Below are 16,712 nucleotides of genomic sequence, written 5' to 3'. Positions count from 1 at the left end.
TAGATTTAAAAGGTTGCCCACACAGCGTGTGCAATGTGACATGTCATTCCTATGGACTTAAGGTTGAGGTCTAAATCATAGTTTCATATTCCTACTCTACTTACAGATACAAATGCAGACTACAAAGTTCAGAATCATTTTTTCTGCATTCTTTTCTCAAAGATCTGGATCTTGATGCCTAATGATAAAATAACTAACCAGATTTAGGAAGTTTTCTTCTATTCCGTACTCTAAGTCCCTTTTAACATTTGACTTACATGCCTACTGGTTCTTAGTATCATTTTGAATTTTATTATAGAAATAAAAGATTATTTCTTATTTATTTCTATGCTTATTCCCTACTACAATCACAATGCTTCACACACAGTAGAGAATTTGGTAAGTATTTATTGAATTATTGCTTTTGAAGTTCAGAGGGCCTTAAAAGGATTTCTTGAGGGAGCCACTAGTCCAATTATAAATGGAATTTATATTCAATGTTCTTTATTGCAAATTAGATAGGCGAGAATTTTCCCACCAGCTAAATATTTGTCGTTTCAGGAGGGGTGTAAGATCATCAATGAACAGCAGAGCAGAAAAACATGCAGTAAAGAATAGAATGGTAATTTGGGTTAATACTACTTTTCAAAAAACTACTGCATGAAATTTCTGTTAACTTTATAGTTTTGGGAATTACACTGAAAATGTTACTGTCGATTTCCCCTTTTATGGCTGTTAGCATTTGTCTTATGTATTGAGGTGCACCTATGTTGGGTGCATAAATATTTACAATTGTATTTGCAAATGAAGCAACTGACAAAGGATTAATCTCCAAAATTTACAAGGAGCTCATGCAGCTCAATATCAAAAAAAACAAACAACCCAATCCAAAAATGTGCAGAAGACCTAAATAGACATTTCTCCAAAGAAGATATACAGATTACCAACAAACACATGAAAGGATGCTCAACATCACTAATCATTAGAGAAATGCAAATCAAAACTACAATGAGGTATCACCTCACACCATTTGGAATGGCCATCATCAAAAAACCTACAAACAATAAATGCTGGAGAGGGTGTGGAGAATAGGGAACCCTCTTGCACTGTTGGTGGAAATATAAATTGATAGAGCCACTATGGAGAACAGTATGGCGATTCCTTAAAAAACTACAAATAGAACTACCATATGACCCAGCAATCCCACTACTGGGCATATACCCTGAGAAAACCGTAATTCAAAAAGAGTCATGTACCACAATGTTCATTGCAGTTCTATTTACAATAGCCAGGACATGGAAGCAACCTAAGTGTCTATCGACAGATGAATGGATAAAGAAGATGTGGCACATATATACAATGAAATATTACTCAGCCATAAAAAGAAACTAAATTGAGTTATTTGTAGTGAGGTGGATGGATCTAGAGTCTGTCATACAGAGTGAAGTAAGTCAGAAAGAGAAAAACAAATATTGTATGCTAACACATATATATATATGTGTTCCATATATATATGGAATCTACAAAAAAAAAAAAAAGATTCTGAAGAACCTAGGGGGAAGGACAGGGATAAAGATGCAGACATAGAGAATGGACTTAAGGACACAGGGAGGGGGAAGGGTAAACTGAGGTGAAGTGAGAGAGTGGCATGGACTTATATATACTAACACATGTAAAATAGGTAGCTAGTGGGAAGCAGCCGCATAGGACAGGGAGATCAGCTCAGTGCTTTGTGACCACGTAGAGGGATGGGATAGGGAGAGTGGGAAGGAGATGCAAGAGGCAGGAGATAAGGGGATATATGTATATGTATAGCTGATTCACTTTGTTATAAAGCAGAAACTAACACATCATTGTAAAGCAATTATACTACAATAAAGATGTTAAAAAATAGGTTGCATATTATGCAGTGTTAGAAAAATTGTATTTTATTTTTAAGAATATAATATTTGTCACTTATAACACACATGAACACATAAATGTAAACATAAGTGAGCATGTCATTATTCTGTTCATGCATCTGTGATGTCAATCTCAGAAGTTGAACTTTATTTAGAACTTGATTACTATCCCTGAATTTATTTTTTATCATAATTATATTGTATTGGAAGGCAAATTAAATCTTCAATCCTTAAATTCTGATGAAAAGTGTCACCAAAGGAGCAGAGGATTGGCCAAAAAAAAAAAAATCATCAAATTCTTACTAACTACTGATAGCAAATATATTTAAAATAGAGTTCATGATTTCTTTTAAAATCTAAAAATGTACCAGTGAACATATAAATACAGACTGCCATTTTACCACATAAATGTTGGAAAAATCATATAATTTTGTTCTTAACACATCATAAATACTATTTGTAGCGTATATGGATTTTAACTACCAAAATAAAATTTCTGTTTTTATAAATAAATTATCATAAACATGTTTCCCTTTAAACAATGATAATAATAAAAATTAGAACATCTTATACAATTTTATATGTAGTTTACATAAGTAAATTTCAACTATAGACTATAATGGAGGAAAATGATGTTGAAGTTAATGCATTGTCCTCAGTCATCCAAAAATATGAATCTATTTCCTCATATTCATATCAGATTTTCATTTAACCACATGTATTGTCTTTAGTATTAAAGATATCATAAAATTGTTAATAACAGTTATGTGACTATCTTTCTCAACAATAGTCCAAAGTTCTACACTGTCTAAACAATATAATGTAAACTAGTTAAGATCAAAGTAATTAATATCACATACCTCATCCACAAATCATCTCCTCAGCCATATTACTTCCATTCAGAACCAACTTCGAACTTTATTAACATTTTATTTTGCTAACATTTTCCTTGTTAACTTTTTTTAACACAAATTCTACTCACGAAATCCTAACCCAAATTTTATTCTTAATCATAAGAGTTAGAAGCCAACTTTATTTATTCTAAATCTCTAGTTTTTCTTTTATTACCTCAGAACCACTGATATTTATGTATCATATTCATATCAAGTTTCTATGTAAAACTTTCAGGCTTTAAACATTTTTGTGCAGTAACAAATATATTTTTATTCAATTATTTTGTAATTATTTGTATTTAGAGTTATGCTATGAATTATTTATTTTGTGAACTTATTTTATTATTTAGGGAGGAATTGAAATAAAAAAATATTTTTCAATATGTTTATATGCTATGGTCCTTATTAGTTGTATTATCAAATAATTCAAGAGCCTATTCATAATTTCTATTCCAAATCTTAGAATGAATGATTTTATTATGATTTGAAAGTTTTTATTATGATTTGCTCCCTGGTGTCAGAATAATTCCTATTAAATTCACACAGAAATAACTTAAAATTTTATTGTGTGGTACTTTTTTAATTGTATATGCCACATTATTGAGTTTATTCATGACAGGAAAGAAGTTCTGCTTTCACTGGGTATTAAAACTGTCTGCTTATAATTTTGTTGGTCTGATTATTAGAAGAATTTTCCACAAACAAGCTTCTTGCTCCACACATGTCAAATCTTATTTTAGCTTCACTGCCCACATAGCTCTATATGTGGTACTGTGTACATAAAATATGGCCTTTTGGTTCTATGATTCTGACTTGTACCAGAAGTCCTGAGGTGGTACACATACCATATAAGTTGATGCAGTAGATGGTAGAAGTTTTCCCAGAAAACTGTACTACATTAGGTCAGTTGGTAATACCTTAGCTGTAAGAACACAGCTGTCTCTTTAAAGCCAAATTAAGTGTATTTCAACTCAACTTCCCTTAGAAAGATTCCAATAATGCCCACAGTCACTTTCCATGATCACAAGGGAAAGTATGATGAAGTTGATGTGGAGCAATTCAGTGAATTTGACTGATTAAATTTACAAGTGTCACATAAATGTGTCATCATGTGAATATACTGCTAGATTCATTCTTACCGCCTTGTCTGGGGGCGTTGGGCAAGGGCACATTGGTTCCTTTAACTTGAAGAATTGCTCAATGCTCTAATGGTACTTCATGCTGTATGGTAAATCCTCTGGGTATTTACTTCTTTATTTGCACATTAGCCTCCTCCTGCTTCTTGTCTGTATACTCCTAGCAATGTGATTTAACACTCAGTAGAAAGTTTTTGACATTTAGAAGCATTTTATAATAGCATTTCCTATAAACTTAATTTTCAATATCCGTTGACAATATACAGTTTGAAATGATGTAGGTCAACTTGTTTTTCTCTTGAGTGGCAGTCCCCTTAATTTTGCATTTTATCATCCAAAAAAAAGACAACAAGTAAATATCTTCAAATCAGTAAGGACTTAGAGCCTTTACCATAATCAGGAGAGTAAGGTAAATTTCAGAAATAGACAAGGGAATAGCCCAAACATGGAATGAAAGGGAAAAAAATATAATACATTTTCATAAGTACCTGGCATTTTATTTGTGTAATGGAAAAGAAAAATCACAAAAAAATATTTCTAGTGCCAATTCTTATAGCTCTACAGACAGAGAACTTGCTTAGTAAATGTTTTCGTTGTTAGCCTGAAAAGCTCTATCATCAAAGACACAGAAGCAATAAACATTCTGTCTTCCATCACAAGGCAATGAAGACCTTTTCTGCCCTCAAGTTGATGATTCTGGCTTTCTCTTCAGTGTTCCCTGGAGTGAGTGAACATTAAGCCTGATTTAGCCAGTTGTTAAATTTAAACTGTGCTTGTCAAAATAAATGAGCAAAGTACAAACAAAAGAATCTGAATTTATTTTTCTTCATTCTTTTTGTTTTCTTTCCTCACAGAGCTATTTATTTGGGGGTGATGATTGGTAAGCTTCAGCATATATATCAGTAATTAGTAATTAGATGGCTAGTGATAAGCTGAGAATGTATATTAATAATTTATTATATGAGAAAAGATAATACATATGCTAGCTTCTTTCTCCATATAACAAACAAAGAAAAAATTCTTTCTACCAACAAAGAATATTTTTGATAAATTTTTTAACTTTGAAAATAATTGGGTGTCTCAGTATAGACAAGAATATCTTGTTTTGGGGTGATAACATGGCATGGTGGAAGGAACACTGCATACTCCAACGTAAAGGGAATGGTTGTCTTCAGGGCCACAGAGCAGTGGAAGTGTGAGAACTTGTTTTAATATGACTACAAGCTCTATGAATTTTCCCAGTCATTTAAAATTTCTAGACCTCAATCTCTTCACTTATAAAATGTGAGTAATAAACACTTTCACTACACAGTATATTTAAAAATAGGGAAAATCCATTACTAATGCCTGATATTATTTTAAATTTATCCTTATTCATCTACTTAATGAGAAGTACACTCACTATTCCCACTCCCGAGGAAGGCTTACTATTTCGTGTTTGGTGTTTTACCTCTAAACTTGACAGGGCAACATGCACATTTTATGAGCTTCATCTGAATTCTCTAACATTTGGATTTTTTTGACAATTTCCCTGAAAATGAAAAGATACCAATAAAAGAATTCTCAGTCTCTGAAAAATGTATTGGCCCATGGAATAATAAATGTGACTCCATGTCTATTGATTCTCAGGAAAAATGGATAATGGAAAAGTCAGGTGTTCACCATATTAAAGGTTCATTAAATGTCCTTTTGAAATTAATTTTGTTATTCTCTGAGAACTTATATATTACCAGCTTTGTTAAGTTGTTAGGAAGATTCACTCCCAATCAATGGGCAAGTTATTTATTTACTATCTCAGTCCTTCCTTGTTTCTCGGATTCTTCAGACCCCTAGTTTTGTCTTTCTGACTGCATTCATCACTACCCCTACCTTTTCCTGATATTTAGATTTCTCAACTGCTTTACTTGTCCTCTTCCTATACTTCTGTCTACCACCCTTCTGTCGCCTGACCTTATCCTGTTATTCTCTCTACACTAGACAATAGGTACTCAAGTGCCAAGTGGTGCTACACAGCAGAAATATTTTAATTTTATTAAATGCTTCTCCAAAGAGTTAAAAAAAAAAAAAGAGGTAGCACTTTACTTATCTCTTTCAACTGGTAGTTATGTTTTGCCATTTTAGAAACATTTATTTATACAGGTCTCTCACTGTCTTCTAGATTGTAATACAATATTCAGAATGGGATCATGTATTTTTTTCTCTATGCTTTGCAGCATAAAGAAAGGATGCTCATGCATAGTAAGTTCTCAAGAAATATTTGTTGAATATTTAAATTTTTCTTTAAAAATTTGATGTTAACAAATCTAAAAATTTGAGTAATCTACTTATGAAACATTAAACATTTTCTATTTCCTTATCTTGATAGATTCTGTTTTCCAAGTCTCTGAAGGGCTGGTGACTTTTCTAGTTTTTCTTTCCAACTAAAATGGTAATTAAATGCCACTATGTATTACTCTTCATATTCTATATGTGAATGTCTTAGATTATCCATAAGTCTCTACCAGTTCAAAAATGTTTTCAATACTGCTTGATTGTTATTTACTGCATCCTATAAACCATGGCCAATTCTACACAAAGAAAAATAAATGAATAAATAAAAACCTTTTCAGAGAAGCAATGCTTTAGGTCTTATCAATTTTTGAGTAAATGACCAAAAGGAAAACAAATGAAATAGTAGATGGATTAAAATAAATGTAAGAGATAGTATATATAAAACATTTGTTCCTATCTTAGTTCTATATCTTTGTTATTTAGATAGCTAATTAATCAATGAAAGATAAGATAAATATCTTTCAAATACTGGGTTGGCCAAACAAAATTATTTCTATCATTCTTAATGTTAAAACCCCTATTTTAAGATAAAGTACATATAGAAAGTATCTCTAAACTCTCAACTCAAAATTTCTGAATTCCTGAATGCATTATCATAAGCCACACACAAAAGGAGATGGCAAGAAAACCTCTGATTCTAACCTCTAAATAATAGATGATCTAAATAAGAATCCATGATACCCATAGAAACATAACAAGATCAATATGTTGTAATCCATTTACCAAATTGTGAAAAATAAAAATAAACAGATTTATCCATATTTAATAACTGAGTGCAATTTGTTAGTTTCAAGATTTGTCTATTCTGTACTCATATCCATGAAGATCCACTCTAAGGTCCCTGTTGAGAAACTAATCCAAATACTCTCCTGACTGTCTTCGCTTTTTATCCATCTATGGTCTCCAGACCTGCTGATTTGATTAGCAGCCACAACACCTTCTGACTAACCATAAAGAAAGTGAATCAGTTAGAAGTTATTCTGATTAACCAAACAGAGTCAATAACAAGCCAGGACTCACTGATGAATTATTTCCTTTTACTACTTTTTATGATTACAAATTAAGGAGCAGATTTGTCATGAGCTTGGAACCATCTTATTTACTTTTCCTGACATAAGTTCATTCTTTGAACTATATCATGCTACCTTGTGATGTTTGAATCATGATGTTGATCATCAGCTACAAGTGAATGTGGTTCAAGTGTCTAAGAATTTTAGGTCTTAGTTTTATCATGTTAGTAGAACAGACATGAATAATTCTACCCCAATGTCCCTCTCAGCTTTAGATCTCTATGATTTATTTTCTGCTCTTTAAACATGATTTAGTCACAAGAGCTACTCAATAACAAAAAAGAAAGACTTGAAAAACTCTAGGCTATATGTTCATTAAATATTAGACAAATAGATGTCTCATTCTTAGTTATTTTAGATAATCCAACTTATTTGACCTAATGATATCACTTTTCCAGAAAATGTATTTAGCCAACTGATTATCTATTTTTCTCATGGTGCTACTTATATATTTTATACCATTAAATTCTTGCAAAGTTTTTCAGCTTTTGTAGATATATTGACACTTTTGTTTAGCACCTGGATGCTGTGCTCTACCCTCCATATATCACGGTGAAGAAAGGGCAATTGACTTTTATGATTATGTGGTCCAGAATTGATTCAAGGTTGAGTATTCTTGCTCTCTTGTCCTGAAATGTTTGAGGAAGAAGAAAACTCTCTAGCAAGCTAAGAAAACAGATAACCTATGAAGGCTTTTACGATCCTATAATTCTATGAATAGCAGTCTAGAAATGGGAAACTCTGCCCCAGTGTCACCAGGACATTAAAACAGTAGGTATGATTATTTCAGGAAATCAGGTGGTGGGTTTAAGGTTGAACAGCAATCCTCGGTGTCTTTCACAGGTCTACCTAGGAAACTAAAACTGAAAACAAGGCAGCCAAATAGGTCAAATAAATTAAGCTAAGTCTACAAACAAAGAGTTAGGTTTCCAGTTCAAAGTTAAATCTCATTAGAATAAGTGACCTAGGTGAGAAAACCAAAAGGAAGAAAAGAAAATAACAAAGTAAAATCAATTTAATTTGGAATCATTGTCCTCACCCTTAACCCTAAATAAAAACAATGTGTCAGATATATATTTTATCAGACCTGAGCCAAAAGAGGTGTTTGAAAGTACACCCATATTCTAGCCACAAAGCATAGTACTGCTCATATCTACAGTTTGGAGACAGGCTTGTCCCTGGGGAAACTAAATTTACACAGAAACATATTTAGAACTTAATTTTAATACTTTTGATTTTAATACTTTTGATAGAACATTGAAATTTGCAGTACCAATCATTGTATACTTTGTCCATTGGATCTGTGATGATTGAATTATCAAAACTTTTTGAAAAGACCAATTATACTTGAGGATATAATTATAGCAGATAAGTGGAAAAGAAACTTTATGAAGAATGCAAGATCTACCTATTCAGTGTACAGGAAGAAATCAGGAACTTGGGTCAGAAAAGAGTATAAAGGATAATGCATTTGATCTACCTGAAGGACAATGTAATGATTTATCTAATAGCAAAGCAATAATCAACAGTGGGATTCATCAGAAAAAAAAATCAAAGTTCTTCCAGCAAGGTATAGTTCAGAAATAAAGTAGTTTGGAATATTTAAAAACTTCCTTTATGGTTTTCTTCTCTGACATGCCCCTTTATTTATGACTTCATTCAGTTTCTTTCCTACAAATTCCATAGCATCTGGCACCTGCCTTTGATGCAGCAGTAACACCAGGGTTTGTATTTCATGCTAGCTTTGCTGTCTCCTCAAATGAGCTTCAATTTTATATTAGTGCCTTTGCAGCATTTAACACAGACCTATCATATAGCAGTTGCCCAGTAAGCTTTTCAATTAACTGAATTGATTAAACATAATGTTTTCATATTATATTAAAAATTTTTGAAGTAGTAATTAAAAGCAATTCAAAGCAGAGATGTCAAAAATGAGAACATTCCACTAACTATAATTCAAAATTTTTTTGTAAATAAAGAGCAAAGGATATTTACGTCCCTAAAATGAAAGTGATTAACATTCAGTTTTTGGTGTTATTTTACTACCAGACATAAAATTTGTAAGGACTCCATGGACAATTACTTATAGGTAATAGTGGATTAAAGAGTGTTAAAATAGTTGCTTTCTTGTAGGATCTCATCTGTAAGTGGTCCAATAATCTGGGATAAACGATAAGTAGTTTACCAAGATTTGATCAAGAAATAACAATTAGGGCTTCCCTGGTGGCCCAGTGGTTGAGAGTCCGCCTGCCGATGCAGGGGACACAGGTTCGTGCCCCAGTCTGAGAAGATCCCACATGCCGCGGAGCGGCTGGGCCCGTGAGCCATGGCTGCTGAGCCTGCACAAAACAATTAAGGAACACACAGTTTTGAGAGCATTACCCTGCTGTGGCCCCCTTTAACTGGGAAAGCAATAAGGGTATACTTTTCTACTTCACCTTCTGTCCCACCCTCCAAAAGAAAGAAATAACAACTGGAACTATTAATATTTGTAGCATTCTTTGGAGTTGTCTGCATCAGAGGATACTTTGGAATTTTACTATAGGCTTGAGAGTACTTCTTTGATATCAGATATATTTAGAATTACTTTCTGCTTTCACTGCATTGTACATACACCTAAGCTGCAGGAATTTTTACATTATATTTATCTACTTCTTGTGTTTGTCTCTTCTTTTTTTCTTTGTACATTATTTTAATAAAAAACACACTACTGTGTACAAATATACAGATCTCAAGTTGTAACATTCAAATACAGAATGTGATAAAGTAGCTTTGTAAGTTTTCTTCACTGTGACAGATTTTCTCTCACATTTAGATCTTTATGATTATTAAGACATAATGAACAAGAGAAGCAAAGATTTTCCACCCTCATGATTAGTAAATTCCTCTGCAAAGGAATGAAGGTATTGAGTCATTAATAGGGAAACAGCTGGCAAATTAGATGACCCTGCCTACATTGCATTAATGTAAGAGACACAATAAGGGATAAGAAACTGTAGTTAAATGTTAGAAGTATAGGCAATATAGTTTTCTCAGACTTCTACCAATGATTATATACTTGATATATAAACATTCTTAAATGTAAAATAGTTCAGTATGATTGTACCTATATTTGTTCCACAATGACAGTTTGTTTAATGTAATAATCTGATATATATTTTTGAACTGGAGTCATTTACAAAGAAGTAGTGAGAAATCCTGAAAAGAAACTATTAGTTCCAAGTCAAATTATGTTTAAAGGTTAAGAGATCTACGGAAAACAAAAGTGAGGGTTAGAAACATTGCGTACATGCCAATTTTTATTTCTAAGAGAAATTCTTACACAAATAATCATTGTCTTTGTCTTATAAAACAAAACCAAAAAATCCTAAAGTTAATCCCACAAATCCAAATTATCAGAATTTAGAGTAACAAAGTCAGAGTCAGTCTTGTCATCTGTACGTTAATTTAAAAAATCAAACTGCTTTGAGGAGGGCATGACTTTCAGCCCTTAAATAATGACAACAGTTACACAGCTCTTCTTTTGTTTTTTTTAGAGAAAGATGTATAACCAGGAAACCCAATGGAATACATTACTTCTGAAATTCCATAAAAGCTGTAAGTCAGCCAAGTGTTGATTGTATTCAATGACAGTAAAAGTTTGCACTCTTAATGACAATTGACGGGCTTTGTGCCAATATTCAAACAATACGCTTTTCATTGACTATCAATGCAAAGGTGAAGAAAGGAATACAATATATCATACCCCAGCATAGAGCTACTATATTTGTATAAAAGAATCACTACTTATCTGTTGTTTTAAATGAAGTCCCATCCAGGCATTAAGCTATAATCTAAATGTTTGATAGTGCCTAATCTCAACTTCCAAGATGAACAAAAAGAGTTTATGTGTAAACACTGATTCTCTTTGGCCTCAATGGATACCATTTTCTCTGGGGGCAGTCTTTAGTTGGATCAGGGTCATATTTTAGGTCCAATGAATGTACAAAAGGGTGATGCTGCTTCAGAATTTCTTGTTTTGATTTCATGATTTTGATGACATATTCAAGGATCTTTCTGGGATACTGCTTACATTTTGTGGCTATATTGACTATGATTTCATCAAAATGGTCTTCAAGGACTTTGATATCAGAATCCATAAAGTAATTGTCTGAAGCTTCTTGCCATGCTTGCCCATTAATGCTGACGTTCTCTTGCACAGCTGTTTCAAAAGTCCACTGTGCATCTCGCAACACGGGCTCCCGAGTCTCCTCTGGCAGCGCGTCCCCAGCTTTTGCACTAAGCGGACGCACAGTTCTAGCATTTCTGTCAAGGCCCGCTTCGAGGTGCAGCTCACTCAGAAGTCTTTTCTGGAGGTGGCAAGGACAGAGGCCCCATCGTCTGTCCAGGCCACACTCCCCATGTCCCGCGGAGGAGAAAGGGCCACCTACTCCTATTTGTCTCTTATTTAAAAAAAAAAAAAAAAAAAAAAAATTAGAGCAGTTCTAGTTACAGAGATTCCCCATATACTCCCTGTCCCAAAACATGCATAGCCTCCTCCATTAACAACATCACTCACTAGAATGGTATATTTGATACCAAGGATGAACTTACATTGGCAAATCATTAAGTTTGCTCTTGGTGTTGTACATTCTATGGGTTTGGACAAACGTACATGTATCCACCACTGCAGAGCATATTCACTGTCCTAAAAAACTTCTGTACTCTGCCTATTCATCTTCCCCCTTATGCCACCCTGGCACTATTGATCTTTTTTACTGTTTCCATAGTTTTTCTTTTTCCAGAATATTATGTATTTGGAATCTTACACCATGTAGTCTTTTCAGATTGGCTTCTTTCACTCATAAAATACATTTAAGATTCCTCCATGTCTTTCCATGGCTTGATAGCTCATTTATTTTTAGTGCTGAATAATATTCCATTGTCTGGGTGTACCACAGTTTATTTCTCCATTCATCTACTGAAGGACATTTTAGTTGCTTCCAAGTTTTGTCAATTATAAATAAAGCTGCTATAAACATCTGTTTACAGATTTTTTTCTGTCCCTGTACCATACCTTGTCCAGAAGTGTATATAAAAGGAATCATATAGCACATGATTCTGCTCTTTGAATCTGGCTTTTTACTAAGCATAACACATTTGAGATTTGCCTGTTGCATGTCGTTAGTTTACTTCTTTTTTAGTGCTGAGTAGTATTTCATTGTATGGGCCAGAGCTTGTTCATCTATTCACCACTGAATGTCAGTTAGGTTGTCTTCAGTGGGAAGATTATTAAACAGCTGATGCAAACAGTTGTGTACAGTTTTTTTTGCAAAACCACAAATCTTCATTGCTGTTAGATTGAGATTGCTGGGTCATTTAATAAGCATATGTTTAACTTTGCAAGCAACTGCAAAAATATTTTTCAAAGTGACCTTAACATATTTTAATCCCATGAGCAAGGGATGAGAGTTATGGTTCCTCTGATCTTGAAAGAACTTGGCATAATAAATCTTTTATAAATTTTAGCCAATCCATAGGTATATAATAGCATCTCATCATAGTTTTAATTTGCATTTTCCCTACTTACTAAAGATGCCATCTTTTCATATGTTTCTTAGCCTTCTGTGTATTTTCTTTAATGAAGGGTTTATTCAAATCTTTAACTGTTTTTAAAGTTGGGTTGATGTTTTATTATTATTGAGTTTCAAAAGCTATTTTTTATTCTAGATACAACTTATTTAACATATATGTATTGGAAATATTTTCTCAAGTCTATGGCTTGTCTTTCATTCTTTCAACAGTGTCTTTTGTAGAACAGAAATTGTTAATTTTGATAAAGTTAAATTGATCATTTAAAAATATATTATGCTGTTGATTTTTACCTAGTTTGTAGCTTTGCTTGATTTAAGATAAAGATTTTCATGCTTAGACATGTATGTTGTATGCAAATTTGAGTGGAAAATCATGCAAATACTCTAATAAGTAACAATATTTTTAAAGCAGTTCAAACAAATAATTATTGAATAGTTTAAAAAGTGTTGCCTTCAAGATTGTTGTGGCTTGTAAAATGTTCTTCAGGGTAAACAGTGTAGTCTCCTCTCTTTTGCTGGGAAGTAAAGACATATAAGTAATATCTACAGCATGCTTGCTTGAAGCAAATGTATTCAAACCTTAATGTTCTTCAAAGCCTCCATTTGTAATTTTAAAAAAAATGTTCTTTGATCATATCCTTTAAAGAGTTATTATTATGTGATCCTTCATTTTACTCATTTGTAACAGAGATCATTTTTATTACATCACCTTGAGAATATATATAATTTTTATCATTGGACCATCTGTTTGGGATTATATTAATATATCTCTAAAGTATGCACTGTTAGGCACTTAACATAATCAAGACACTGTATCAAGAAACATACAGGGTCCCTGCAGTTGAACTAGATATAGTGAGGGGATTTTTCAAAGGAACTTGGATTTGGGAAACTAAAACAGCTAGAAATATATTATGAACAAAATGTTTTCAGTGAGAAAGGTGATATAACTAAGAGTAGAGCTCAAAATAAGTAGTGGATTATAATAGTAATATATTCTGTATGAGTAGAAAGAATGAGAGACATTACTCATTAATGTGCTTTGGAATTGAATGTAAATCACTATCAAATTATCAAGTACTTAGACAAGTATATCTTATGATTATCTTTTTGGTGAGCCCATTTCTCAGAAGGAATCATGAATCAAAGAGAAAGAATAAAGGGAAATATAATTTGATTTTTGACTATGCAGTTCAAAAATTAAATACAACTACATAGGCATCATATAGATACTTAGATGAAAGATTGAGAAACCAAAGCAAAGAGGAGCATATGTTTTTTATCACTACAAGATTGAATAATCAGCAGATATAATTCATCAATCATTCTGGGTACAGCAAATCTCCAAATTTTTTAATTTATGTAATAAAATGTAATGTGAATAAAATTATGCTGTATTTGAGTCACATATACTTAATTTATCAAAAAGATTTTTTTCTCCTTACCCCAAGGCTTCAGCAATGCCTGATGAGTTCTTTAAGCTTCTTGTAGAAAGTGCCTTTAAAGTTTTCCTTTCCTGTTGGGCAATCTGTTTTCATCTTTAAAGAATAAATTAATTTAAATGTCTTGAGTCCTGAAATTCTGATTAATAATTTCTGAATAAATTGTGTGCTTAGTAGAATTCAAAGGTATTTTTTTCTTGTAATTAAAATGCAGTTGGTCAGTAGTTATTGAGTTTTGAGAGAGGTAGGAGATATGGGGATATATGCATATGTATAGCTGATTCACTTTGTTATAAAGCAGAAACTAACACACCATTGTAAACCAATTATACTCCAATAAAGATGTTAAAAAATAATAAGCGTATGGGGAGGGATGAGTACAAAGAAAGGACACTACAGAAATTGTCGCATCTCCCCACATGGAACAATATTTCTGTTCCTACATGTCGTTATCTCAGAAGATTTGCCATTCAAGTTTACAGAGAAGTCAAAAAAATTTTTGATACAAATAAATGAAAACCAAAATTGTGGGTTATGCTCTTTTCTGACAGGAACATCTATAACATATGCATTAGTAGGATATGTTTAACAAAGATTATTAAATGTGTACTATGTACATATGTACAAAATACTAAATGAATTTGCTATTAAATTAGTATTTTGGGGGGAACTCCCTGGCAAACAAGTGGTTAGGACTCCACACTTTTATTGCTGAGGGCCCAGGTTTGATCTCTGTTCAGGAACTAAGATCCCACAAGCTGCATAGCATGGCGAGGCCAAGAAAAAATAAATAAATATTTTTAAAACAAAAATTTTTATTTTTTAGGTAAGACTAGGTTGTACTCATTTATTAATGTTTATTGAGTATTTGTACACTTCTCAAGAGACACAGGGAGCACTTTTTTGGTTAACTTTATTCCTACCTTGAGACTTCCCATTTTGGCTGTGATGCATCAGATATTTGAAGAAATGTCCCATTATGGAAAGATGTCCTTAAAATTTGCATAATTGTACTGTGTAAACATTCACAATATTTATAATTATTTTTATTGTGATAATAGCAAAAAATTATAATATGCATATTATTTATGTTTTAGAGTAATAATATTCATATAACTAGATTTGAGTCAATGAAAGATAGGTTGAATCAAAATAAAGCAGCAAAGAATAACATTTTCAATTCCGTATGTCGTTTCTACCACTGTTTAATAATGTATCACTTATTTACCAGGCTGGAAGGGGAAGGAGTGGGCGCTGTAGAACGGTAAGGCGGAGTCACAGTAGAAATCAGAAGTATGTCTTTCTCACAGTCTATCCTATGTAATTTTGAAAACTCTCAGTATTCTCAGTCTTCACTCTTCTTGTCATCCATTGATGACAATGTCAACAGCAGCAAATCAACAGCTGGTGCCCACTGAAGTTATCAGTCCTGATGAAGACTACTAATATCTTTGTCAACAATGTTGGACATGCCAAAGAAGCTAATATTTATACTGGGTGCTGTTTTCTGATGATACTGATGTTGAAAACACTAACCTTCAATGCTGCAGACATTGTCAGAAATACTAACACCATTTTGCTCTCTCAAAGTTGCATAGACTGTGCAATGGCATGTAAAAACAAAGAATTGTTTTCTTGCTCTTTTATTACAGGCTTCTCAGTTTTTTTTTTTTTTTTTTTTTTTTGGCTGCACTGCACAGCTTGTGGGATCTTAGATCCCCAACCAGAGATTGAACCTGGGCCCTCGGCAGTGAAAGCTCAGAGTCCTAACTACCAGACTGCCAGGGAATTCCCCAAATTTCTCAATTTAAAATTAATTCATGACTTTAGGAGACTGAAACATTGTCAGACACTGAGTGCTAGGCACTGTGATGCCCTGAGAATTAACACTTCTTTCCAAGTTAGACATTTTTTTTTTAACTACACTTGTGCTCCTGCAGTCTTCTCTAAATGATTTAGCTCTCAAGACCCCTTTATTCCCATATGTAAAAATAATGAGGCTGGGGGTAGGGCAGAAAGACATGCCACTAATCCCTATATTTACCTAGACATACCTAAACTCTGGGAAAAATATACATTAGGATGAACATGAGACCCTGTTACAATGAGTTTTATTTACTTTACAAAATTATTTACAAGGTCTCATAAACATCAAACATTTAATCTATCAAGAAAAACAGCAACATAATCCCATAAATTTAATCTGCAGCCTGTAACTCTTTTTAAAAGAGTTCTTCAGCCAGATGACATAAAGATAGTATGACCACAAAACATCTCAAAATTGAAATTGGAAGGGCCAATGCATGCACTATTGGTAACTTTTCAGACCATCTGGGCTAAATTCTTTATTTTTTATTTATTTATTTATTTTTTTTGTGGTACACGGT

At 32.8% G+C, this 16,712-nt stretch overlaps 1 pseudogene; it reads right to left on the bottom strand.

Moving 5' to 3' along the window:
• Window positions 1-11,194: 11,194 nt before the first annotated feature.
• Window positions 11,195-15,879, bottom strand: LOC116742946 (annotated as a pseudogene).
• Window positions 15,880-16,712: the final 833 nt, after the last annotated feature.

This window comes from Phocoena sinus, chromosome 18 (genome assembly GCF_008692025.1).
Source record: "Phocoena sinus isolate mPhoSin1 chromosome 18, mPhoSin1.pri, whole genome shotgun sequence".
NCBI lineage: Eukaryota > Metazoa > Chordata > Mammalia > Artiodactyla > Phocoenidae > Phocoena > Phocoena sinus.
This window is presented reverse-complemented; position numbering and strand designations above follow the sequence as displayed.